The 24,051-nt window shown below is 37.4% G+C and overlaps 1 long non-coding RNA gene across 2 annotated transcripts in view; it reads right to left on the bottom strand.

Moving 5' to 3' along the window:
* The window catches only part of LOC134736843 (uncharacterized), a 75,945-nt gene extending 52,622 nt beyond the window's left edge, over positions 1-23,323 (bottom strand). For both annotated transcript variants that reach the window (XR_010121226.1, XR_010121227.1), the window contains exons 1-2: positions 23,041-23,323; positions 22,696-22,753 (exon numbers count right to left, since the gene is read on the bottom strand). This is a non-coding gene — a long non-coding RNA (uncharacterized lncRNA). The remainder of the gene's footprint in view (positions 1-22,695; positions 22,754-23,040) is intronic.
* Positions 23,324-24,051: the final 728 nt, after the last annotated feature.

Genomic DNA, 24,051 nt, shown 5'->3' with positions numbered 1-24,051 from the left:
TTTGCCAAGGGAAGCCTGGCCAAATTGCGATCAGTTTTGAAAAACTAAAGATAAATGTATATGTCTTAAAGGTCTAATTGTATTATTTCCCTCTTTATACTTTGATTACTTTGACAGATGGGACCTTCACAATATACTCATTGTTCAGCTGGAAACCCTGGGAAGCAGTAATCTGAGCCCCTTGTCCTGAGGCCACTTGGTGGCCATCTCCAACCAATGTTGTCTGCGGACCCCAACAGAGGGGTAGGTAAAGAGTTATTAAGTCACTTGAAATTGCTTTTCGTGCACTGAAAAGTGGTTGGACCATTTCAGGCCATAGCAGTGTGGCAGAATGCCCAACTGCCTACGTCAAGCAGTGTTTATAAATTAGAAATTACCAGCCATTTGGTTCTTTGCTGATCAGTCAGAGTCCCTGGAAGACTGTGCCGACGTGCCTGGGGCAGCGTTGTTACTGGACCAAACAAAGCATAGCTCTTGGTTAATCAGTCATGATTTATCTACCTGGCGGTGTAGATTGGAATATTTGGAAGAGATTTGGAAATATACATCTTTTCAATTGCAGTGCTATGAGGCTAATTATTCCAGCTAAAAGCAACAACTAAAACTGTTTTTTGTTAGTTTTCTTGCCTAGCATAGAAAACTGACTATAAAATTCAATTCAGTATGATTAGCTCTAGATGTATTTCACTCAACTAGTTAACAAAGGTTTATTAACAGGATGTACCGTGTGTCACACATGAAGCATGATAAGACTAGTCCTCCCACACCATTTTTTCTTGAGTCACTACATGAAGCTATATTAGTCATTTAATATATTAAAGGATTAATCTTCACAACTCTAGGAGGAAGGTATGGCTAATGACCCCATTTTGCAGCTGAACAAACTGAATTTCAGAGAATTAAGCAAGTTTCCTAAGGGCCCCACAGCTAGAAAACCATGGAGTTGTAATCATGAATGCAGCAGACTGAAATCATTCTTGCCTTTTAGTTGGTGACCTCAACCACCCCAGAACCTCCTTCGAGTTTCTGAGAATCTCCTGACCAGGTCCAGGTGATCCCTACAATGCCCATCTTTTCCTTTCCAAGCAGCCTGGAGCAATTCTCAGCTTGTAGTAATTATTGCTGACCAGCTGCCTCCTCTCCCCAGACCAGCCCAGCAACCCCCTGCACAGTCCCCCTCAAAAGCCATAGTCCAGGCTGAGGTCAGGCCACCTTTCTTAGTTCCTGTCTCTTGAAAATCAGTCCTGCCATGACTTTGCTGCCCACTTCACAGACCCATGGCAGGCCACGATCATTGCTTTAGGGTACTTGGAGACTGGGAAGAATAAAATGAGAGGAGAGAAAATGTTTTGACCAAAGGAAAAATGGATAGAACGAAACAGTAAAATAGACTTAAAATTAAATGCACCCAATTGAACATATATGCTTATCTCCCAAAATCCCCCAAATGGTAATAACATAGAGACAAAGAGCAGACAAAACAGCAGATGAGTCATCACCAAATGGTAACTCACACAGATTTGAACTTTCTGGGAATGTACACGCCTGATGAAAAGAAGCCAAAAACAGACCACAAAACCTTGAAAACACTCAGGGACTAGAAGCACCAGGTAGCTCAGAAAGAGGAGTGTGGGAGGCCGCTGACCCAGATGAATGGAATGAAACATTGTAGAGAACAGTTATATCCTCAGATGCCTTCTCTCATCCCACAAAGCTGAGCAGCTGTCCGTCCTTGACTCTGGGAGAAAGGTGTTATCATCAAGATTTCCATAAGTGGACACAAGACACACTGACCATGAAAGGAAGGCCAGCCCTGGGTGATCATTTTCATTCTAAATGGTGAGACATCTGGTCCACTCTTTCTCTTTCCTTCCTCTGGAAGATTCAGATTGAAGGATGCTAGCTTTATATCCTGATTGGTAGGAGAATGGAGGACCAGTTTTAGCAGAATTTATTAGTCCTGGAGAAAACAGTTGCAGACAACAAGGCTGGTCTCTCGTAGCTTACTACCAGTTCTCAGAGCCATACTCTGAAGTGGAGTAACATCCAATTATTTGAGACATGCGGCTATTATTAAATATAAAATCCAAAACAGAAAAAAATGAACTTACATGAAACAATATAAATGGAAAAATAAACTTTAAGACTTCAATTAATATAATCAGATAGTTAAGAAGTTGCATTTTTAAACAACAGAAGATAATTTAGGACATCTCTTGACTAGGAGGATAACTATTCAAAAGAAACTGAAATTGAAAATAGGTGAGAAAAGGTAAGAAAATTAGAGAGTCAAATCTGATATCCAACAGACAGATCATAGGAGCACTATAAATTGAGAAGATAGAAAATGAAGGGTAGGAAATAGGAAATAATAAAAGAAAATTTTATAGCACTCCAGACATGAGTTTTAAGATAGTTCTTGCATATAGCGAGAACTTGATAAATGTCTGCAGCACAAATTCTAAAGAGTTTACTTGCAGGCATTGCAGTGAATGAAAAGAACCCTCAGTGGGAAAGCCTGAGACAATGAGAGTACCTTAAAAGCTTGCAGAGGAAGATTAGCATTAAAATGGCTTCGGAATTACTGATAGCCTCCCTGGAAGCTGGAATTCAGTGGAGAAAACCTGTGAAATTTGAGGGAACATAATTAACAACACAAAATTCTATATCAATCCAAATTATAAATCAATTATGTGGGTAAAATAAAGACATCTTTAGACATGCAGCAAAATTTCAAAACAATCATCCATCCCTCTGCCCATTCCCAGGGACGCTGACTTTCCTGGGAGGATACTGCTGTATGTGTTCCCAAAATCAAAGGCTCCCAATCAAAAAAGACAAATGATTCAGGAACTGGGACCCAACATGGAAGAAAAGCTAAGGGAATTCCCAGGATGAAGATGAAGGAAAGTCCCAGGAAAATAACTACACTGAGGCCAGCAGAGCAATCAGTTCAGATCAGAATAGAAACCAGATGGTTCCAGGAGGGGTATCACCAAGAAAACCATAAAACCAGTCTGAATGATGACACTTATAAAGCTTAGAATTCAGTCAGACAGATTATAGACACATTAATTATAGACACAAGCAAATAAATAAGGCAATTATTAAATCCAGGAAAAATAAAAAGTTATACAAGAAAAGAAATATTACCATGTTTTCTACAAGACTTGATATGAACAAAAATCTAACTTAAACATAACCATGCAGACACCAAATCTTGACTTTAAGATGTATCAAGGAACTACCATGGAAGGATGAAGTATGTGTGTTAGCACTGGCGTAAGACAGCTAAACCCTAGTCTTTGGTGGAAGGAAGTAAAAAGACAACTTATAAAATTGAAAAAGGTCTAAAAGCAACAGATGCATTTTATTTAGAAACATGAAGTTAAAGGACAGGAGACAAGCAAAACAATAAAAACTGATCACTCTGAGGCACAGGACTAGTGAGTAAGAAATTTGGAGTAAGGCACTATTCTTTTTACTTAAAGGAGTTGTGTCACTTGACTTTCTAAACCAGGCCCATCACTGGAAATAAAAGATTAGGAAGAAAGACAAAAAAAAAAAAGAACAAGAGAGGAAGAGGCAGGGACAGAGAGAGAAAGGTGAAGGAAGGGAAAGGGAGGGAAGGAATATAGCATATCACTAGAAAACTATCCAGTGAACTGGTACTAGATGCTTTGCTTTCTCAATGGATGAAGGAATGGCTATGCCAGGACAATCAGGGCAGGATCATATAAAGGAGGTGAAACTGAAAGGACAGGTATGGTTTAGACAAGTGGTGAGGACTGTTGAGGGGAGGGTTTATGTAGCCCAAAGGCACCATATGAAGCAGTCACTAAAGTAGGTTGGCAGGCAGCGTGTTTAAGGCCTCTAGGAGTCCACAGAATGATAACTTTGCTGGGGCCCAGTCCTCCAAAGTATGGCACTGCAGCATGCTGAGCACTTTGAACTACAGGAAATTAAAAGGCCTTAGAAGCAGAATCAGAAACAGGGACTTTCTGATCTTCTCTTGTTTCTCCTCCTCACCAAGCACAGGGAGAGCTTCTCTCTGGAAGTTCTCTAGTCTGGCTGTAGAAACTTCTTCCAAAAGAAACCCAATTATCTTAAAACCCCCTCCCTAGGAATCTCATCAAATAACCAAAGAAGATTAAGCACAGAGAAGAGAAAAGACTAAATGCTGTCACCATGCCCAGACACTTTTCATCTATTCTTCTGAGACTAGCTCTGAGAATTTATCTGGGAGATTTTACCTATGTAAGAAGACAGCCTTTGCTCACTGTGGAGTTCTGTCCCTCACTTTTCTGGAATTTGTTGGAACCTCCTTCAGAGATCAGAGAAACTTTCTTCTAGGACATTGGCTGTTCTTTGGACTCATTCAGTCTCCCTGAAAGTCACTTACTACCCCTTAAAATTGCCTACATTTCTCATTTCTCTCTTCCCTATGAAGAGAGTATTTAAGCTTCAACCACCTTGCCCTTTTTTGAGTTTCATATTTTGTATGGTTCCCATAAACACTTGCATGTTAATAAATTTGTGTGCTTTTCCTCTTGTAAATCCATTGCCAGTTTATTTTAGCAGACTTGAAACTTCAGAGGGGGAGGAAAAAATTCCCATCACCCCTACAACTTCATTTGAAATGAAAAGACATCTCTAAGATTTGGTAATTTTTTAAGCTGGGTAATGGTATAGGGCAGCTCTATCTTTACGATGTTTAAATTTTGCTAGTTAAAAAAAAAAAAACTGAATGGTACATTCTTGAAGTAGATGCATCCCCACCCCATAGGCAAAAGACTTGTGAACAGATGATGGGCATGTGAAGATTTGAATGGTATCGCTTCTTCGTGGGGGACATAATGCCATATGCCAAGACACATGAGTTGGTGAGCAGAGTGTGAGCAGAAGTTCAGTCTTCTCTTAATCCCTTGGCTGAGTAATCTCAAAGTCCCTGTTTTGGGTCCCTGATTCATGCCCTCCTGAGCCTGACCATGGAAGGATCAGAAAGCATAGCCAGTGAGGAGGCAAGAAGGGGAATGTATCTGCCCATTCCCTTCCTGCTATGAGCTTTCAGACGTAACTCAGAATTGAGCTGTCAGAGAAGAGGAGAACAAAATAGGCATGGGTCTGGAGTTCTGATTATGACTCTGTACTAGATATTTCAGTTGATAAAATGAGATCTTATTTGTAACTCAGAATGACTGGATGAATTTTTATTGTGTAAATTCTTGAGATTTAATCCAAGCAGTAGGAAAAGACAAGTTTGCAGTCAGGTTTAAGTAGGCAAATGGTCACTGGACACAAAATCAAAGTTATTTTCTGTGTCGAGCTGGTTCATTAAAATAATTGTGAAATGATTTTATTATATTAATGAAAGTATATCTATTACTATCAGTTAGATAGAAAACAGATAAATCAGACACTATTACTGTATATGCTAGACATTATGCCTTAATATTTAAATATTATCCAGAGTAATAGTTTCACAATCCCACATGCCTAGAGAGCAATTCAGAAGAGGCTACAAAAATTTAACATGATAAATAGTGAATGTCAAATAATTTTGCAATGGTATCAAATCACTTTGACAGACTTAACTTTATTTTGAGTTTATCTCAATCTAGTTTCACTTAAGTTGAAAAGTAGTTTGTTTTCTACATCGGGATGTTTCAAATACATATATACATGCATTTTTAGAATACCTGTAGTTTCAAAAATACCTCAGAAATGGAATGAGCTTTGGAATTTCCATCACCTTCTGACAATGGTGCATAGACTGCTGTATGGTTTTCTTTTTTCTAATACTCTTTATTGAAATATAATTTACATACCATAAAATTTACCAAATTGAATGGGTTTAATGAATTATGAGAGTTCTGTAACCATCATCATCATCTAGGTTTAGAACATTTTATCACTCCCCCAAATAATTCCCTTTTTATTAACAGTTAATCTGATTTTCCCTCTTCCACCCCGTCAGCCCTAGTTACCCCAATCAACATTCTGTCACTATAGATATGCCTATTATGAACTCTCATATAAATGGAATCACACAATATGTAATCTTTGGTAATTCGTTCCTTTCACTTAGCTTAATGTTTTCAAGGTTCGCCCTTGTTATAGCACGTGTCAGTACTTCATTCTTTTTAAGTGCCAGATAATATTCTGCTGTATGGGTATACCCTATTTTCATCAGTTGATGGACATTTGCAACATTTCCATATTGTGGCTATTATGAATATGCTGCTATGACATTTTTCACATGTTTATTTTGTGGATGTATATTTTCATTTCTCTTGGGCATATACCCAGAAGTGAAATTTCTAGGTCATAGTGGAGTTAAACAAGATACCTCTGTGCTTCTATGTGTAACTTTATGAGGTACATCCAAACTATTTTCCAAAGTGGCTGTGCCATTTTCCATTTCTTCCAGCAATGTGTGAGGGTTTCAATTTTTCTACATCCTCAACAGTAGTTGTTATTGTTCTTTTCTTTCTTTCTTTTTAAAATATAGCCATCCTAGTAGGTGTAGAGTGGTTCCTCATATACTTTCAATTTTCACATTTTTTTTTTTTTTTTTGAGACAGAGTCTTGCTCTGTCACCCAGGCTGGAGTGCAATGGCACAATTTCAGCTTACTGCAACCTCCGCCTCTCGGGTTCAAGTGATTCATCCTCGTGCCTCAGCCTCCTGAGTAGCTGGGATTACAGGTCCATGCCACCACAGCTGGCTAATTTTTTTATGTTTTTGGTAGAGAAGAGATTTCACCATGTTGGACAGGCTGGTCTTGAACTCCTGACCTCAAGTGATCCACCTACCTCAGCCTCCCAAAATGCTGGGATTACAGGTGTGAGCCACCGTGCCTGGCCAATTTTCACATTCTTAATGACTAACAATGTTGAGCATTTTTTAAATGTTCTGGTTGGCCATTTCTATATGTTCTTTGGAGAAATGTTTATTCAAATCCTTTGTCCATTTGAAAATTGAATTATTTGGCATTTTATTATTGAGTTGTAGGAGTTATTATAACAGTTATAACAATCTATATATCAATCCCTTATACACATATTATTTACATATATTTTCTCCATTCTATGGGTTGTCATTTCACTTTCTTGATAGTATCATTTGCAGCACAAAAGCTTTTAATTTCAATGTAGTTCAGTTTATCTTTCATTGCTTATTCCTATAAAGGCAAGGGGATGCTGGAGATGTTCAATGCTAAATAAAATGTAGTTTATGACCTAAATGCAGGTATATGACAAGAGATGCCATCACTGGTATGATAAAACCATAAAGAATATTCTGTGCAGAGTTGATCATTTCTTTTAAGGCATGTTTTCCCACCTTCTTGGCTTGGCTAACACTATACATCTTTCAAGTTTCAGATGAGACAGAATTTTTCTAGAAAGCCCTATGTGCTTTCTCTCATCATCTCATAATGTCATCTTGAAGTAGTATCATTACTAACCCAATCTTAACAGATGAGGAAGCTGAGGCTCAAAAATGGCAAAAAATTTTCCCAAATTTATACAAGCAATTTATTGTGGGGTAAATGTTTGAAACCAAGTCTATCTTCAAAGCCAGTGAAGATTTTGGTCATATTTACTGTCTTGATAATGGGTTTATAACCAGGTGGTCATGTCTGAAAGGAGATGATAACCCTTTAAACTGTACAGGACATGTCATTTCAGCTGCAAAAAATTAAAAATGTGATTATTCAAGTTCATAAATTGTATTTTACGCATAATCAATTTAACGGTAGAAGCTTTTCAGGAGGCTCATTGGGAAATCATAATGAAAGTGAGACAAGGATTGTCTTTTGGTCTACATATATTCTGAATGAGTGCTCCAAAGAAGAGAGCTTCACCTCACAACTCTTACCACTCTTCTCAGAGGGTGTGTGTCAGAGAATTAAGTATACTGAGGTTGCACATTGACACAACACACTTTGAAGAGGATGGTGACTTTTATTATAGATAAGAGGCAAATATTGGGAAATAGAAACATGTCTCTGGAAGTGAAATTCAAAGGCAAAAGAAGATTGTATATTAACTGTATTTATATTTGAAAATACAAAGCATGAACTATATATAAAAATATAAAAGATAAGTCATGATTCTTAAATATATGAATATAGCTGTATGAATATCATAATCAAGAAAAGAAGTTCTATTTGTGAGTCGATCCTCTCAAAATGAGATTGATGATGAATGCCATGTTACTTCATTGTTAAGTATTTTTCTGCTATGTCATAATGATAAAAACGTCAGAACCATTTAATTATTAATTTCTCATAAGAAGGGTAAGTTAGATTCAGAAAATGAACTCTTGTGCAATATGAACTCATCCTACCTCACCAAGAAGCTATAGAAAAGGCTTTTTGTAAGCCTCATGCATCCTGTGCATAGCATACAGGATCTAATGTAAACTTCACAGTAATTCTGCAAGGCAAGAAGGACTGTCCCTCTTTTGCAGATTCAGAAACTGGGGCTCAGAAGGATCTTAGAAGTGGCTCCATGTTCAGAGCTGTTTAGCTGGCAAAGAGAGATTCAAGATTTTCAAAATCAAGATTTTCTAATCTTTCTAAGAGAGATTTTTAATAGTGCCCCATTACCCATGCTTTTTCTACTAGGCTGTACCCAGTTTCAAAATTCCTGGCTTCCAGCTCTTCACTTAAGATACTGGTTTAAGCTGCCTGTAGATAAGAAGATAATGTGTTAAGACACTGAACGCTGACATAGAGATTTTAGTCCTCTTCAGTAAGAATCAATTTTTCAAAATCTGGAGCAAACTCAAAAGCTCCATTTTTGGATGATACCAGTATAATCACCAAAATTGAGTCATCCCTTAAACAGTAATAATTTGCACAATAGTAAACTCACTTTGCTCTGATGGCCAGTATTTCTTAGGGGTAATACTCCACCCTGCATTCATTAAGAGGCCATGTGGCATCTCTGTGACTTTTGACACCAAGATCTGACCTTTCTGTGGGCCATCCAAGGCTTAGCCACTGGCATCAACCACTCCTTTTACCGTACCATTTCATGTTCTGTGGCTCTTATACAAGAACAGATAGCATGATGTCCTCTGTTAAAAACCTAAGAAATCAAATTATCCTGTTATTAAACTTGTCCTGACATAAGTTACATGTTTTTGGTGTGATAGATGTGTGTATGGTGACAGAAAGCCAAGCATAGCTTGCAGTTTCCTGAAAGGATCTGCAGAAAAACTGAAATCCGGGAGTCATTTTGAAGTCAAGACTGTGGCCATAAATGTACTATTATTTCACTCAATGGAACGGAGCACCTTCCTCAGGAGAGTCCTAAACAGAGACGGGAGGACAGGAAGTGAGCCAGATACTATTCTGAGCTTCACATTTCCCAAAGTCCTCCAGGAAGAATCTCAGCCATTACGACATCATTGTCTCTTGGGACCTCCATAATTAGGTACTTTCCTGAGAAAACATCCATGATTCCTTGTTTTCCTGCTTTTTCTGTTTCTTACTGTGGTCCTTTGTACATGTGTTTCCCCATTCTTCTGCGTTAAATGAAGCTTTTGAAAACAGACAATGAGATGTCTTGTCTTTCTCTATAGCACCTCTTTCCAGTTCCCCCTTCCGCCAGTCCCACCTAGGCATCCATTGTTGGTAGGTAGGAGAGAAACTGACTTGCAATATTAAAGGTGAACCAAGGCCCTAGATATCCCAAAAGGGAGCTCTGAAGAGGGAATTACCTGTCAGGTTTCCCCGTGTAGCAGGGTCTTCTTGTTCCCTCGCACACACGTTTGCTTATCACTGGATGCAGGTGCCCTGGAGTGGGTGGGACCTTGGGAGAAGTAGGCTGCAGTCTGTAGCTGAGGTCAACCTCAAGGGGGCACTGGTTGGAGGCTGTCTGCTGACCACATGCCCTGAAGCTGGGCACCACATCTCTCCCTACAGGAGGATCTGGGTGGCACATCTAGGTGACCAACACACTTCCCATGTTACTCCACAAAAACATTCTTCCTTACCATACACATATTGATGATGGCCACTAAAATATCACCTTCCAGATATTAATTTTAATGCAAACATATCTGAGGAGTAACCCTTTGAGCTGGTACCCACTATCAATTTCTTGGTGAAACAGCTTCCTTTCTTTCCCAGGAGAAAGTTTTAAAAGGAACAAGAAGGCATTAGGTACAGCAGCCAAAGAGCATGGTGCATTCGGGTGTGTGGGGGCATCAACCAATGCCACTCCTTAGTGTGGGGCCATTACATTAGTGTGTTTTGTGTTGCTATAAAGGAATACCTGAGACTAGGTAGTTTATGAAGAAAAGAGGTTTATTTAGCTCATGGTTCTGCAGGCGATAAATGAATGGCACCAGCATTAGCTTGGCTTCTGGTGAAGCCCCAGGAAGCTTTTACTTACGGCAGAAGATGAAGAGGGAGCAGGTGTGTCATCCAGCAAGAGAGGGAGCAAGAGAGAGGAGGAGGTGCCAGGCTGCTTTAAACAATCTGCTCTTGAGTAAACTAATGGAGTGAGAACTCACTCATTGCCGTGGGGAGGGCACCAGGCCATTCATGAGGGATCCACCCCCATGATCCAAATACCTTCCACTAGGCCCCACCTCTAACACTGGGGATCACATTTCTACATGAGATTTGGAGGGGACAAACATCCAAACCATATCAGCAATCTCCTCACTTTACAGATGAGGAGACCAAGGTTCCAAGAAGTGAAGTGGCCCAGGCAGAGACCTCCAACTGGTGAGGACGGAACACAGTCTCCTCCCCTGAGCTCTTCCCTTTTGCTTCTTCTCATGCAAGCACACAGAGAAGCATAGGGACTTTGCCAGCACAGACAGGGTATTTGTGTTTAAGGTGCAAAATAGTGCCTCTGCCCCAGAAGAGTCATTTGGGCTTCACTCATAAACAGAATAGAGCTCTAGTGCTGGGAGTGAACTCATTGCTATGCGTGTGTAGACAGTGAGGAATAATGGTTTACTAGTGTGGGAAAAACACAAAAACAAGATCTCTCTAAATCTGATTTCTTCATAGCTCAGGTGGGGATAATGAATCCTGCTTGCTGATTTCCCAGTGTGGCTGTGAAACTTTAGGAAGAATAAGCTAGTGAGTATTTAGTATAGTATTACTTAACAACAAGCAAGCACTTATTTCAAAAATCCTTTTAGACCTGCTGATAATTTGAAATATTCAAGAAGTGGGATTCCCTGGGTTCTGGACAATCTCAGTGAAGTCCAGCTGTAAACTCTGGTCTAGCTGTACCATTAGGGCCTACTGGGTGAAAACCAGACTTACCTTTAAGATTCTAGCCCCCAACACATACGGCCTCTTCGATATGATTTTTGAGATGTGTTTGTCTTACTGAAGTCCACTGGGCTAAGAAATTACTTTGGGCTACTGTGCAGCAATGCTTTGTGTTTGCCTATTAGATTCCGTTTTTAAAGGGCAATTCCTATCTATTGGGTTCTTACTAAGTGATATTCTCTCCAGTGTTATAGATCCCATTTTCTATTAAGCATCTAATATACATCAGATACTTATAGGTTTAAAATTATTTTTAGCATACAACAATGTGAAACAAAATGATGCTCTAATAAAGACAACAACAACAAAAGCAATGGCAACAACAACAAAAGCAACAGCAACAGCAACAACAAAAGCATCAGGTTCTATGTAAAGCAGGTGGCAAGAAGAAATGACATTAAAATAGAACAGAGCCAAGGAATCTCAAGAGAGGCCCTGACAATTGGCACTGAATGTTGATTCTTCAGTAATTACGGAGCTCAGTGACCTGAGAAGAATTGGTGGTGAGCAAGCTTGCCTCAGCTATGCTTCCCACCCCCGTGCTTGTGCCAGCTGGGGGCCCAGGGCTGGTTTAAATTCTAGCAAGACTCTCATTCCAGTGCAAACATTTACAAAATACTGGGTGTTTATCTTGGCCTCAAAGGAAGGTAAGCATCTTTTGGAGTTCACCTGACACTAAAAACATATTTAAACTTGGGGTATTGGCCTGTTGAAACTGTCCTATATGGATGTATTTGTGATGATTTAGGATGATTTTATAATAGTAATTCCCCGCCCTTAACATTCTGTATATTCACCAACATTTATTGAATGGGAACTAGGATGGGGAGGTGGGACACCTCAAAGGCCAAGTCTGACGTTATGCATCCCATAATAGTAGTACTGCAGTGCTCAGGACTGAACTGCAAGGAATTATTATCATACTGTTTTTCCTGTAAAACAGTGATGTATATGAAATACTGAGAGTAGGGCTACGCAGTGACTTGCTTTTTCAATGGTGCTAGATTCTTCTATTCTCTCCTGACCTCTCAATGAGAACACTGAAAAAGGTTAAGAGGCCAAAGAGTGGCTACAGAGAGAAAATACATTGCTCTGTCCTCATTAACACAGTGCTCAAACCAAGTGAGGCAGAAGGTTTAGAGAAACAATTTCCCTTTCAATGCCCAAGTAATGTTAATCTGTAAAAATTGTCTATGTACTTTGTGCCAAATAAGGTAAACAATAAAAGTAGAGAGCTATTTCCTTTACACTAAATGATGAAAAGTAGCAAATTGGTAGAGAGAGAGAAAATTGGAAGGAAGTTCAAACTTTTCCTCTGCAAGTTTGATAACGGAATCTGCCAAAGTAAACTGGCAATAGAAAGATTAACGGGAGAAAAGTTAAACAAATTTATAATGTATAAGTGCATGGGAGTCACATAAGATATAAAACTCAAGGGCTAGAAGGTTGAAGATTAAATGTCCTCTTTATAGGAAAAAGGAAAGTGGTAGATACAGGCAATTGTAGTAGAGAGAAAATGATTTCTAGAGGAGATTAATGGGTCTGAAGAACAGACAATAGCCTGGGTTAATTTTCCTCCAGGCTCTAGGTACATGGTTACAATTTACAGAAAGGTAAGGGGCAGGACTGCATTGTGAACAAAGGTTGTCTTATTATGGAGATAAAGTCTCTCAGGTAACAGTTCTCATAGGAATAGATAAAAAGCCTGTTTGGGTGGGTGTGGTCATGATCTTAGTTTCCTTTCTCATGATTAATATTCCCTGGTTAGTGAGAGGAAGAGGGGATTAAAGGCAATTGCGTTTTTTGGAAGAACTTCCCTTAATCAGATAAGAAAACTTCAGACAGAGCTCCTGCCTGTGCTTGGAGGGAGAAATTAAGGGAGGGCCAGAGAAACTTCAGTTCTGCGGCAGCTTCTAAGTCCTTCCAACTTCCTTTAATACAAAGTGCTCAGCATGCTGCAAAAGTGCCATACCTTGGGGTATCATTTTCTGTTGACTAGCCCAAAAGACTGAAGCTTAAAAAAAAAGGGAATCTCCAAACTTTTCTAATTTATAAAAATTGAATGAATGTGGCATTGAATGTGTATATATAATCACTTTTACTTTCAGGAGTATCTTCCAACTCTGAAATTCTATGATTCTAAGACACATTCTATGTAATGTCTTTCCTTGAAAAGATGTATTTTCTCTCTGATACCTAAAATCTTTTCCTTTGGATAGAGAAAGGATTTTCTTCCTTTTATATACATGCATTCACCACAAATTTATCAAGCAGAATATTGCTGGTACTTAAAAACAAATAAGCTGTAGCTCCTGTCCTCAAGGAGCTTACAGTCTAGGCAAAGATAAGTCATTAATCCATTAGTAGACCTTACTGAAAATTTTGCAAATGGAAGTTCGCTTTCTAGTTTTCTCTGTCACACCAAGATGAGGTGTCACAAAGAGCTATGAAGAATCAGGCTCAATTTTCATCCATAGACTAAACATATTTCATTTCAGTGATGATATATTTCTATGATGTGTTTTGAATACAGTGAATACAGCTATCATTACACAGGGCTCCTTGAGAACTCTAAATGTTCAAAAATAGGAATTAGCACTACAATAAAAAGTATATCTAGGTATTTTTGGCAGAGTATATACTGTAATCAGTAAAACGTAAAATGGCTTTAAAAATATGTAAGACATGTTTACAGGGATTTAAAACAGTGTCTTGACCATTTTAAAGTAATATAGTGCTAAAGTGCATGCTGAGTAATTCCAGGAGGGCTTCTTTTTTTTTTTGGTGGTTGTATAATTTAGATGATTCTTAATTTTAAAATGCATTTTTGGCCAAGACATTTAATGTTGAAAAGTGGCTATTCAGCATGCAAGAGACCATAAGTGTTTTTCATAAGAATTTTTATTATAAAGCTCCATGAATTTTAAAAATAGTTATTTACACAAAAGGGCCTAATGGCTCTAATAGTTTAACAGATCAATAATCAATGTTCTTAAAAGTCACTTAATTCAAATTTATGTAATCTGCATTAAGAAAAGATCTTATATACATATTTACAGCATAACTCTTAGTGATTTCTTTTTAACTATCTCTGTCCCTAATGTCATCTTATGCTCCTTTATAATAGAAATATTTTTAAGACCAACACTTTGAAAATATCAAAAGACATTATTGCATAAACAAATACACTGGAAGTCACCTAAGGCTGTGACAATGCCGCTATAATAAAGATATTTAGTTGTCTTCTTTTTTGTGATTTTCCTAATTGTGAGTACAAGAAAATTCAAAGAAAATTATAGAAGAGTTTACAATAAAAGATTCCTAGTATCTTAAATGTCTGTCAAAACAACTTATACAGCTTTTGTTAGTCATCATATTGAAGAGGAAATTAAAGACGCCATAGCAACCCAAAATTTTCCAAGACTCTGTGGACATATGAGTCTGCTGTGTGCTTTTCAATATTTACAGAGTCAACTATAAGCTATCATGGTTTTATAAAGCTGGTAGTAGTCCAATCCCGCATACATGTCAAGGGCCTTTGGGAACAACAAATAACTCATTAGACCTGTCCCCAGGTCTCCAGTTTATAATCCTCTTCAGATTATGTGTTGTCCTTTGGGTTTTGAAAAAAAGCACATAACAAAACCTACTTCTTTTCCAGGCCCACGTTTGTGATGCTTTCTTACTTCTCCAAGTTCACCTAGCTAGTAACAGTACTATTTCCTCAAAATTAAACCCAGAGGCAGTTTGATGCGGACAACTTCTTTGAGTTTCCCATAACCAAAAAATATATATTGACATTTGTGCTGGACTGCAATAAATGCATGCCCTGCTGTGCCCACCCTGATCCTGTTCACAGGAAACCCCTGACAAACAACTCCAAGCCTTAGGAAATCTCTAATTTCTGGTTATAGTCTCTTGAAGGATTGCATAAAACTTAGAATATTTTATCTGGCTTTTCCCTTTCTTCAGAAAAAAAAAATCTCCAGTGAATGATATCACTTACACAAAAAGAACAACATGTATTCTTTTTTATTTTTTAATGACTTTCTTTTAACCTACCCTAACTGCATGCTAAGCCCAAACTTTGTAATTCATGGTCTTCTTAGAAATCTTATGTTATCAGTTCCCTCTCCCTTTCATGGGCTGCCCCCTTTCTACTCTTTCAAGAGCCCGGTAAATCATATGATTGACTTTCAGACCAAGACTGGTTGATGTGAGTAAAGGAAATTTAATTGAAATACAATCACCCCCCTATTGCTTTTAACAGTTTTTCGTGCATCTAAACATGATCTGAATTTCAGATATGGTTTTCTCTTTGACATTTATTTTCCTCCAGCTTATATGTGCTAAATTGAGTTGTTATCTTCTTCTGCCTTTTTGAACTTAACACTGTAAATTAACTATTATCCTACTGAAATAAATTCCTTTGCAGATTTTATGTATATGGAAAGTATTTCAATTTCATTCGAGAATACACACTGAGTTATTACGTCCTATAGAGTAATTTATTGATCTTTGGGAACAAAAACCTCCAGTATAGTATCAAAAGAATTTTACTGTTAATTTTTAAAATAATATTTCAAAATTCACTCTTACGGGAATATATGCTCACTCATATCAATAAAGTAAGGAATCAGTTGGATATGAGAGGATAAAAATCTGATATTCAAAATACATTCTTACTCATTTTAAAATAAAGAGATCTACTAACAAAATACAGTGAATTTTGATAGTTTATGAGACTGTCGTTTTGACTAGAAATGGTTTAGAAAATTAATCTATTTGTTCGTCTCCAGCTTCCATTATAAATCATTTCTTCTGTCACCTCAAAGTTAAATAATAGTCTACATTGGAATTAGTGGATCTAAAATAAAGCAATCATTAACAATTAAGTAGATTTAGTTTAAAAAAATAAAAATAAATCCTCATTCCAGGAGATAAAAGAAGTATATGTGCCTTTAAATTAATAATGGCACAAAATTATTGGTGATATCTAGCCTCTTTCTCAAGGAGCAACAGGAAATTTCATTGAAATTAGCCAGAATTACAATATGTTTCACTCTGGAGGTGAAAAGGAGACAAAGTTGTAGTTATATAAAGAACCATAGAGAAATTTACTTTGTCATATATAATCAGACAACCCATGAAACACTTATTTTTTAAAAACTGCACAAAACTGAAATCTTCTACATCTTTTCTGCTCTTAGAGTTTGGTGTGTTACTTTTGGAATTTATATGAATCTAGAAATCACCGCCATGTCTGGGGCCTTAGGTATCAAAAGACCTGGGGATTCTGTTAGAGGAACCTAGATATGAGCAATTCTTTCCTACTGTTCTTGTGTGCACATTTTTGTTGCTTAACAAAACACATGCTGAAAAACCATACTTCGTCAAGAGGTAGATTTATGACTGTTTAGGAATCTACCGCATGGAGCATGGGGCCTTTGTGGTTAAATACAACTGAATGACAATAAGGCAGTATCACAAAGCAGGAAACAGGCCTTGGCTCTCTTCAATTTTAGGTTATTGGGATTTGGAGAGGGAAACTTATGCCTCCTGCCAGACATGATTTTTAAACATTTTTAACTTGGTTTCCCGTTATCACTTTAAAGCACTTTGTCCATGAAGGGTGACATTTATGTGGCAAGGCATATTTTATTATTAGGTGAAAATTTTTTTGAACAAGTGAAAACATTTGTCTTTAATAGCGATTAAATACCCAACAAGTTAGAATCTTTACAGATAACAAAATGAGCTAAGTACAAAAACAAGTTTCTAATGTTGCTTCTAAAAATAAAAAAATAACAAATGAATAAAGGAGATAAATTGCACCAGGGATTTCCAAATTGGAAACTCAAAACATTTTTAAAGCTAGTTAATAATTTATTTTTAGAACCCTACAAAATAACAGAATGAAGATATTCACTCCAATGTAAGGTATGCAGTTATTAAAATATTGATCAGTTATTTGCTTTTGTTGTTTTCCTGTTAAAGTTTCCTTTCATTGACTATTTTTATCCTGGCAGCTCATCTACTCTGCATACATCTCTGTTTATTAATCAGTGCAATACCCTCTCTTCAGTTCAGTACAGGACCCATGAAATATTTTAAACTTGCTCCTTTATTGGATGAAACCTATCTGAATGGAAAGAAAGTAGCCATTACAACTCTGAGAGATCATGTCTGCACACAGCAAATCACAAGAAACATTCTTTGGGGTCATTTTTGAGGTTTCCTTCTAAGTCTTTGAAGCATATCATTGGTTACAAAAGGAAAAAAGAATAAAAGACTAAATTTTCAGTATTAGGCAGAGAAGAAAAACATTTTACGAAGCAAATATTCATGCAGAATGTGTTTATTGATAAAACTTGGGAGTACACATGTAGCCATGTCATAAGTACCCCACTTTTTTTTATTTGTGTTCTTGGTTACATTAATTAAATGAGCTTAATCTCATACTCAATTATTATCTCTCCAGTTTGTTTTGTAGCAAAAAAAAAAAAAAACCTCAAAAAACAAAAACAAAAAGAAACCCTAATGTAGGAGTTTAAATGTGTTGTTATTTTTTGAAAAATATGAAATTCAGCTTTGGCATTAGCTTCAACTTTCATCCTACAGTAGTCAATGGGCCTAAATCTAATTATTTGTAAAGTTTGCTTGGGTGATTGGTGGATGATAAAGCAATATACACTAATTAGCCACAAGGACAATGGCATGAGAAATGAATTTTACAGATACATCAAAAACTTATCTGTGAATGGAATTTTAGAATGCTTTAAATAGAGCTATAAAAATAGGTAAAACATGTTGATTTAAGTTGGAATTCTTTATTATTCATGGAACTATAGGAATTTATTTTTCTTGTGGTACGTAGAAGTTTCAGTGTGTTATAAAGATTTTTTCTTCTACCAGATTGCATCTTTCTTGAAGGCCAGACCCATGTCTGATTCATATTATCTCCATGTTTCTAGTAGATTTCTCTCTATAAATTAACTATCAAATATTTGTTGAATGCACAGCCCGTATGCCATCCTTTTGCAAATCAGAAATAAAAGTATGCATTCTCCAGGAAAATGGCGCCCTGCATCGGGAGTGGTTGATTGGCAGGTATTGTTCAGGCTTGAGACAACCTGTTTCTTAAAGCACCTACCTCTCTTGTGTCCTTTTTGAAATTAATCACACGAATTCAGAAATGAGAAGGGATAGTTTTATGTTAGGTCTTTTGTAGGAAAGTAATGCACTGTGTCAAAGTTTATTAAATTCAGGCTTAACCACTGGACTGAATCATAAGTAAAAAATGTGCCATGGGATTAAAGGTCTTATGTTTTACTGTACTAAAAAATAAATAACAGTTTGGTAAAATGGTGTAATTATAGTTTCTTCTAGTATTTGGACATTAAATTAGAGGATAACATAATTCAGGAATGATGGCCTTTTCTTTATCTGAATGTGTCTAGATAGGGGGCCCTGTGTTTTGCTGAAGTCTGTAATTGTTACTGTACTTACAATTCTCTAGTCACTCATCATCAGCACCTAAACAGCTTGCCTTGGAAAGTTATGAAATCCCGGAGTTAATGACCATGCTTAAATTTCGGCCAAGCAATCTAAACTCTTATCCTCAATTTTCCACAGCAGCTGGATCTATTCTAGAGGTAAATACCGTAGAGAAGAGAATTGACTAGGAGCAAAATACATGCAGATATATGTTATATAAAGAGCATGATAATTCCTTGCTTTATTATTTTTTAAATGGAAATATGCTTTGTCTCAGATGTCACAAATTAGTGAAATACTTTGAGAGAAATGTACTTTTAAATATCTCTAAATTCTTATAGATAAATGTCCTCTAATTTGTTTCTGAAATGCCAAATCTAACTTAAGCAATTTATGACCTTTATTTTATCAGTGCTTAAATTTAATTTTCCTTCTCCGTAGTTAGTACCCACTGTACACATTTCTATATTAATATACATACATATTTAAATTAATGTAACATTAAATCTATAAGCATAACCAAGTTTATTATAACTATGTGATAAAATATGCAAATTATTTTTTAGACACGAACTCTTTCAAATATCCAACTGTATTATATAAATAAAACATGAATGACAAATTTTTTAGTTATTTGTCACATATTACAACCATTCTATATGTTATTCATTTTCCAAATATAAAAGAGTTACCATTACTAGATGGAAAATTACATTCAGAAATGCAGACATGTCCTTGGGAGGAAGAAGAAAGAAACACACAACGAGCTTCACTCACTAAACCAAATTTCTTAAATTTCAAAAAGACCCATTATTCACAGGTCAAATGTGTCCCTTGATCAGTATACAGAAAACAATTAGGTTTAGTCATAAACAGTAAAGTAGCATGTCTGGAAGGAAAGAGATTAGAAATGAAATAAAACGAGATAGGGGCCGTCTAAGGCTACCCCAATCTTCACTTTCACCCCCCTTCACCTAGGCGAGTACATGCTGAACAAGCACCAAAAACAACCAATAAATGAAAGGAAACTCAAAGGTCACTTGGGGTCATTATTTTCACATACCTTTGAATAATGAGAGCATCACATGTCAGCCAGAGGAGAACAAAATGTCACATTCTCCAGCTAAAGGTTGGCCTTGGTCAAAGGTCACAGAAGGGAGGCCAGGAAATAACCTAAGAGGTTAGGCCGGGTGCACAAAGAAAGGTCACCAAATGTCAATGAAAGCATGCAGCTGTTTGGAGATGAAACAACTGAGGCACCCTTTTGTGCTGACATCGGCTAGAAAAAATGTCTCTGCTGACATTTTTTTTAGCTGGCAGTTTTATAGGACATTGACATTAATGTACCCAACCCCGAATTAGCCTTTTAAAAGGCAACAGTTTGGAAGTTAAGTGCAGCAGTTTCCAAAGAATCCTAACTGTGACATTTTTATTTCAGATGATTAATACAGCAATGGACTTCTAACACAAAATTTAGATTTGATCTGAGCTCTTTCATCAGGACAATGTGTTAGCAACTAGGCCTCGGGACAGGTAACAATCAGTAACTAGTATTTTTATGTTTTTAAGAACTATTATTATTCCTTTAACTAAAAGGTATTCAGAAACCTCACCTTATTACAAGGTAGGAAGACATGAGTGATTTCCACATTTCACTGGGCCTAGCTGTTGGCAGCTCTTGATCTAGTAATAAAATCCATTCAAAGGAAAGAGAAAAGACTGAAAAATTTGCAGCCCTGTTTTAAAGGAATTCATGCAAAATATTTGCAGACTAAATCTTATCTGAGTATTTCCATCTTAAACATCAGCCCTAAAAGTAACAATTCTCAGAGAAGTGGTGGTAGTGTTCCCAAGTATTCTCAGACATCAAACTCTACAGGAAAGAAGTTTAGAAAAGATAGGCACCTTGAATTATTCAGATACTTAACTTACAGTTGATTCTTCCTAGCAGCTTCAGTTTTCTGTGTGTGTGGAGCTCTATTTTATACACACACACCTGATACTCCTCCAAGATTAGCAGCTGTTTCCAGACAACATTAGAACATTTCACATCTATAAACATCCTTTACTGATTCACAGGCACAAGACCGTATTTTAATTCAAGATGTACTTTTCAGTCCTCAGGGTTCTGACAAGTGGCCCCAATCTACAACTTAGGCAGCTCCGCTTTTTTCCCAAATCTTTTTCAAACAGTTGAGCCAGCTTCTTAATGTCATCTTTTTCCCAGTTCCACATTCTCTTAAAAAAGAGAACATTGTGGATTTATACAACAAAAATAATAATAATAAAAGTTGACTGGGTGTGGTGGCTTATGCCTGGAATCCTTGCACTTTGGGAGGCCGAGGCGGGTGGATCACCTGAGGTCAGGTGTTCGAGATCAGCCTGCCCAACCTGATGAAACCCCGTCTCTACTAAAAATACAAAAAATTAGCCGGGCATGGTGGCGGGTGCCTGTAATCCCAGCTACTCAGGAGGCTGAGGCAGAAGAATTGCTTGAACTCGGGAGGCAGAGGTTGCAGTGAGCCGAGATTGCACCACTGCACTCCAGCCTGGGCAACAGGAGTAAAACTCCGTCTCAAAAAAAAAAAAAAAAAGTTTACACAGAAACAAAACTCTAAAGCTTATTTCACAAACAGGGGCCATCTCTCCCTAAAACCTCTATTCCGGGTGATTCTCTTTTTTGTTTGTTCCTCCGTAAACTTCCAGGGAGACTGCCAAACAGTAATGCTCACCCCGGGATGACTGCAGGACTCACCCAGAGGCAAAACTACCTTCCTACCTAATGGGCCCTAGACATATGAAGCCTGTCAGCAGAACATCATAAATCATGGAGATGGGAAGAGAGGGGGCAGGAGGAGCCACACAAACCCTTTGCACTTAGGAGAAAGAGTTATTTAACACGTCAGGGAAGTGCATTTAATAAATGAAGTCAGTGACTTGAACATGTCATATTCGATCTATATGGAGGTTACTGAACTTTCTTTAAAAAGTCATTTTTATGCTGATTGCTTTTCTTATGAAATTTTCTACACCTCTAGTGTATAAAATGGATGTGTAAGCAGCTGATTGAGAAATAGCTAAGGTCAAAGTTAATAAGGAAAGCAGAAGGTCTAAAAGCAGGCTGCCTTTTTTTTCCCCTTTGAGTTCAAGATACTCCATATGATTTGGGCATGACATACTAATGTTTCTGACATCAGGCCTTTTTTTAAATCTGCCTTCAAATAACTGATACTTGGGTGGTAATGAATGTGGAAGATGTCTCATTGCTGGAATTACAAAAATGAACTTTCCCCTTCTGATTTCATTCATGGGCTAGTTTTTATGAGTAAAATGATATCAAAGACTTGGAGGGATGGAATATTGCCTCAAAATGTCAAGACAATACAAGTTACAGAATGTACAAGTTGGAGAAGAAAGAAAAGGGTGGGAACATAGAATTAGGTGTCCCTTTAAAAACAAAGAAGAAAGCAAAATACTCAGCAAGTATATAAACAAGTACAAACTGCACATCTATTTTGGAAAATGTTTTTGTATCTCCAGGCTTTCTGGATCCCTTACATTTAAGTCGTGAGAATCTCTGGGTTATTTTGTCACATAAAAGAGTATAAAACCCCCATCAAATCAACAAATAGGTTTGCTCCCTCAGATGAGATTTAACTGAAACTTGGAACAAAAACAGTGAGGTTCATCAGATAAACACGTGCCAAATTTAAGACTTCTATCTGTTCTTAAACGGATGCTATAGATTGTCTGAAAGAACTACTCCCTTCAACTTCAGATGTGATAAAGCTTGATATGATGCTCTTAGACCTTGAAACAGAAACCATATGTGGCAGTAAACAAACAAACAAAATCCCTGGATACTGCAAAGAAAAAAAAAAGAAAACTTACTCAATTTTAGAAGACTTGAAAAAGTTGTAATTATCTTCCTTGATGTACATGGTGTTCACTGACAGGAAAAAAAAAGAAATCTCAGTACCTAAAAACTCATATATTTGCACATTTATGTTCAAATTATTCTCTAAATGGCTTGAAATAATTGCCTCTTCTGCTTTGTATTAACTAAACTTTTTTTTTTTTTTGTCAAGTCATGGTTCTTTTTCTAGTATCTGAAAATGTGCCAAACTAAATGTCAGTGCCTTCATAAGGAAGATTTAGAGTTCCTTTTGGAGCAGATAGAAGCCTCAAATGACAAACACACTTATCCTGAATGCCCCTCCTGCTGGTGTGACTTACCTCAGAACAAGGTCAAAGAAGCCGCCGGAGAAGATCTACGATTTGTTTGACTTGACATTCCCTGGTATTTCCCTTTATTATCCCTGTATCATCGTTCTGTGGCAGAGGGAGAGAAAGGCAAGCGCTTGCTTTCAGGTATATCTGGCCGGTAGCCCTACATACCACAGAGAGCTACTGTGGATTTCACTGTATGAAAAGCCTCCATTTGACTTTAATGCTGTTAAAGCATTGCAGGGGTAAGTTTTGAAATCCTTCCTTAGGTCAAACTCTAGCTGGAAAGTTCGCCCCATCCTCCTCTTGGAAGGACTCTTATATGGCCTTGTAGCTAAACTTGAGCAAGCACACAGTGTAGCAGAGCGGCTGGCATGGCCCAAGCCAGGTGGGTGGTCCAGGCAAGGCCCAGTCCCCTTGTGTCCATTATTGCTAAGGTGCGTCTAGGAGCACAAGGACAGAAGGAGTCAGACATGTGAGTGTTTTTGCTATCAGTCAACAAACATCCACTGTTTACCTATTAGAGGACATTTGTTCTGGGCATTGGGAATACCAAGTGACAAAGTCATGCTTTTAATTTTCAAGGTGTTTAATAGAGAATAAGTCAGGGTTGGAACACTCTACCCCGGAAGTGCCTGCTATTACATTTGGCTTTGCTTTTGAGTAATCACCCCCTTAAAGATCCAGGGGACAAAAAACTTATCTCAGTGAGAAACAATTTCCTCCCTCCCTGACTCACTGTTCTCTCTGACTTTGGCCTTTCACAGTGGCACACATTGTTGGGACATCTAAAATACCACTGGAAAATTTAAGGATATAATCTACCTATATTATATGAATGGCATAAATTTATTTTCAATAAATTAGCAGAAGTTCAGAGCCATTCTTTCTTAGGCACTTTCCTATACTCTTGGTGAATTCATCTAGTATGTGAAAAAAGAGTTTCTCTCAGATTGCTAGTCCCAGCTACAAGGCCTGCCACCATAGAAAAGTTCCTTCTCTGTCCTTTTTCTCCTCTTT

The sequence above is a fragment of the Symphalangus syndactylus genome, chromosome 5, assembly GCF_028878055.3.
Source record: "Symphalangus syndactylus isolate Jambi chromosome 5, NHGRI_mSymSyn1-v2.1_pri, whole genome shotgun sequence".
NCBI classification, from domain to species: Eukaryota; Metazoa; Chordata; class Mammalia; order Primates; family Hylobatidae; genus Symphalangus; species Symphalangus syndactylus.
Note: the sequence above shows the minus strand (reverse complement) of the source record. Positions and strands in the feature narration are given on the sequence as shown.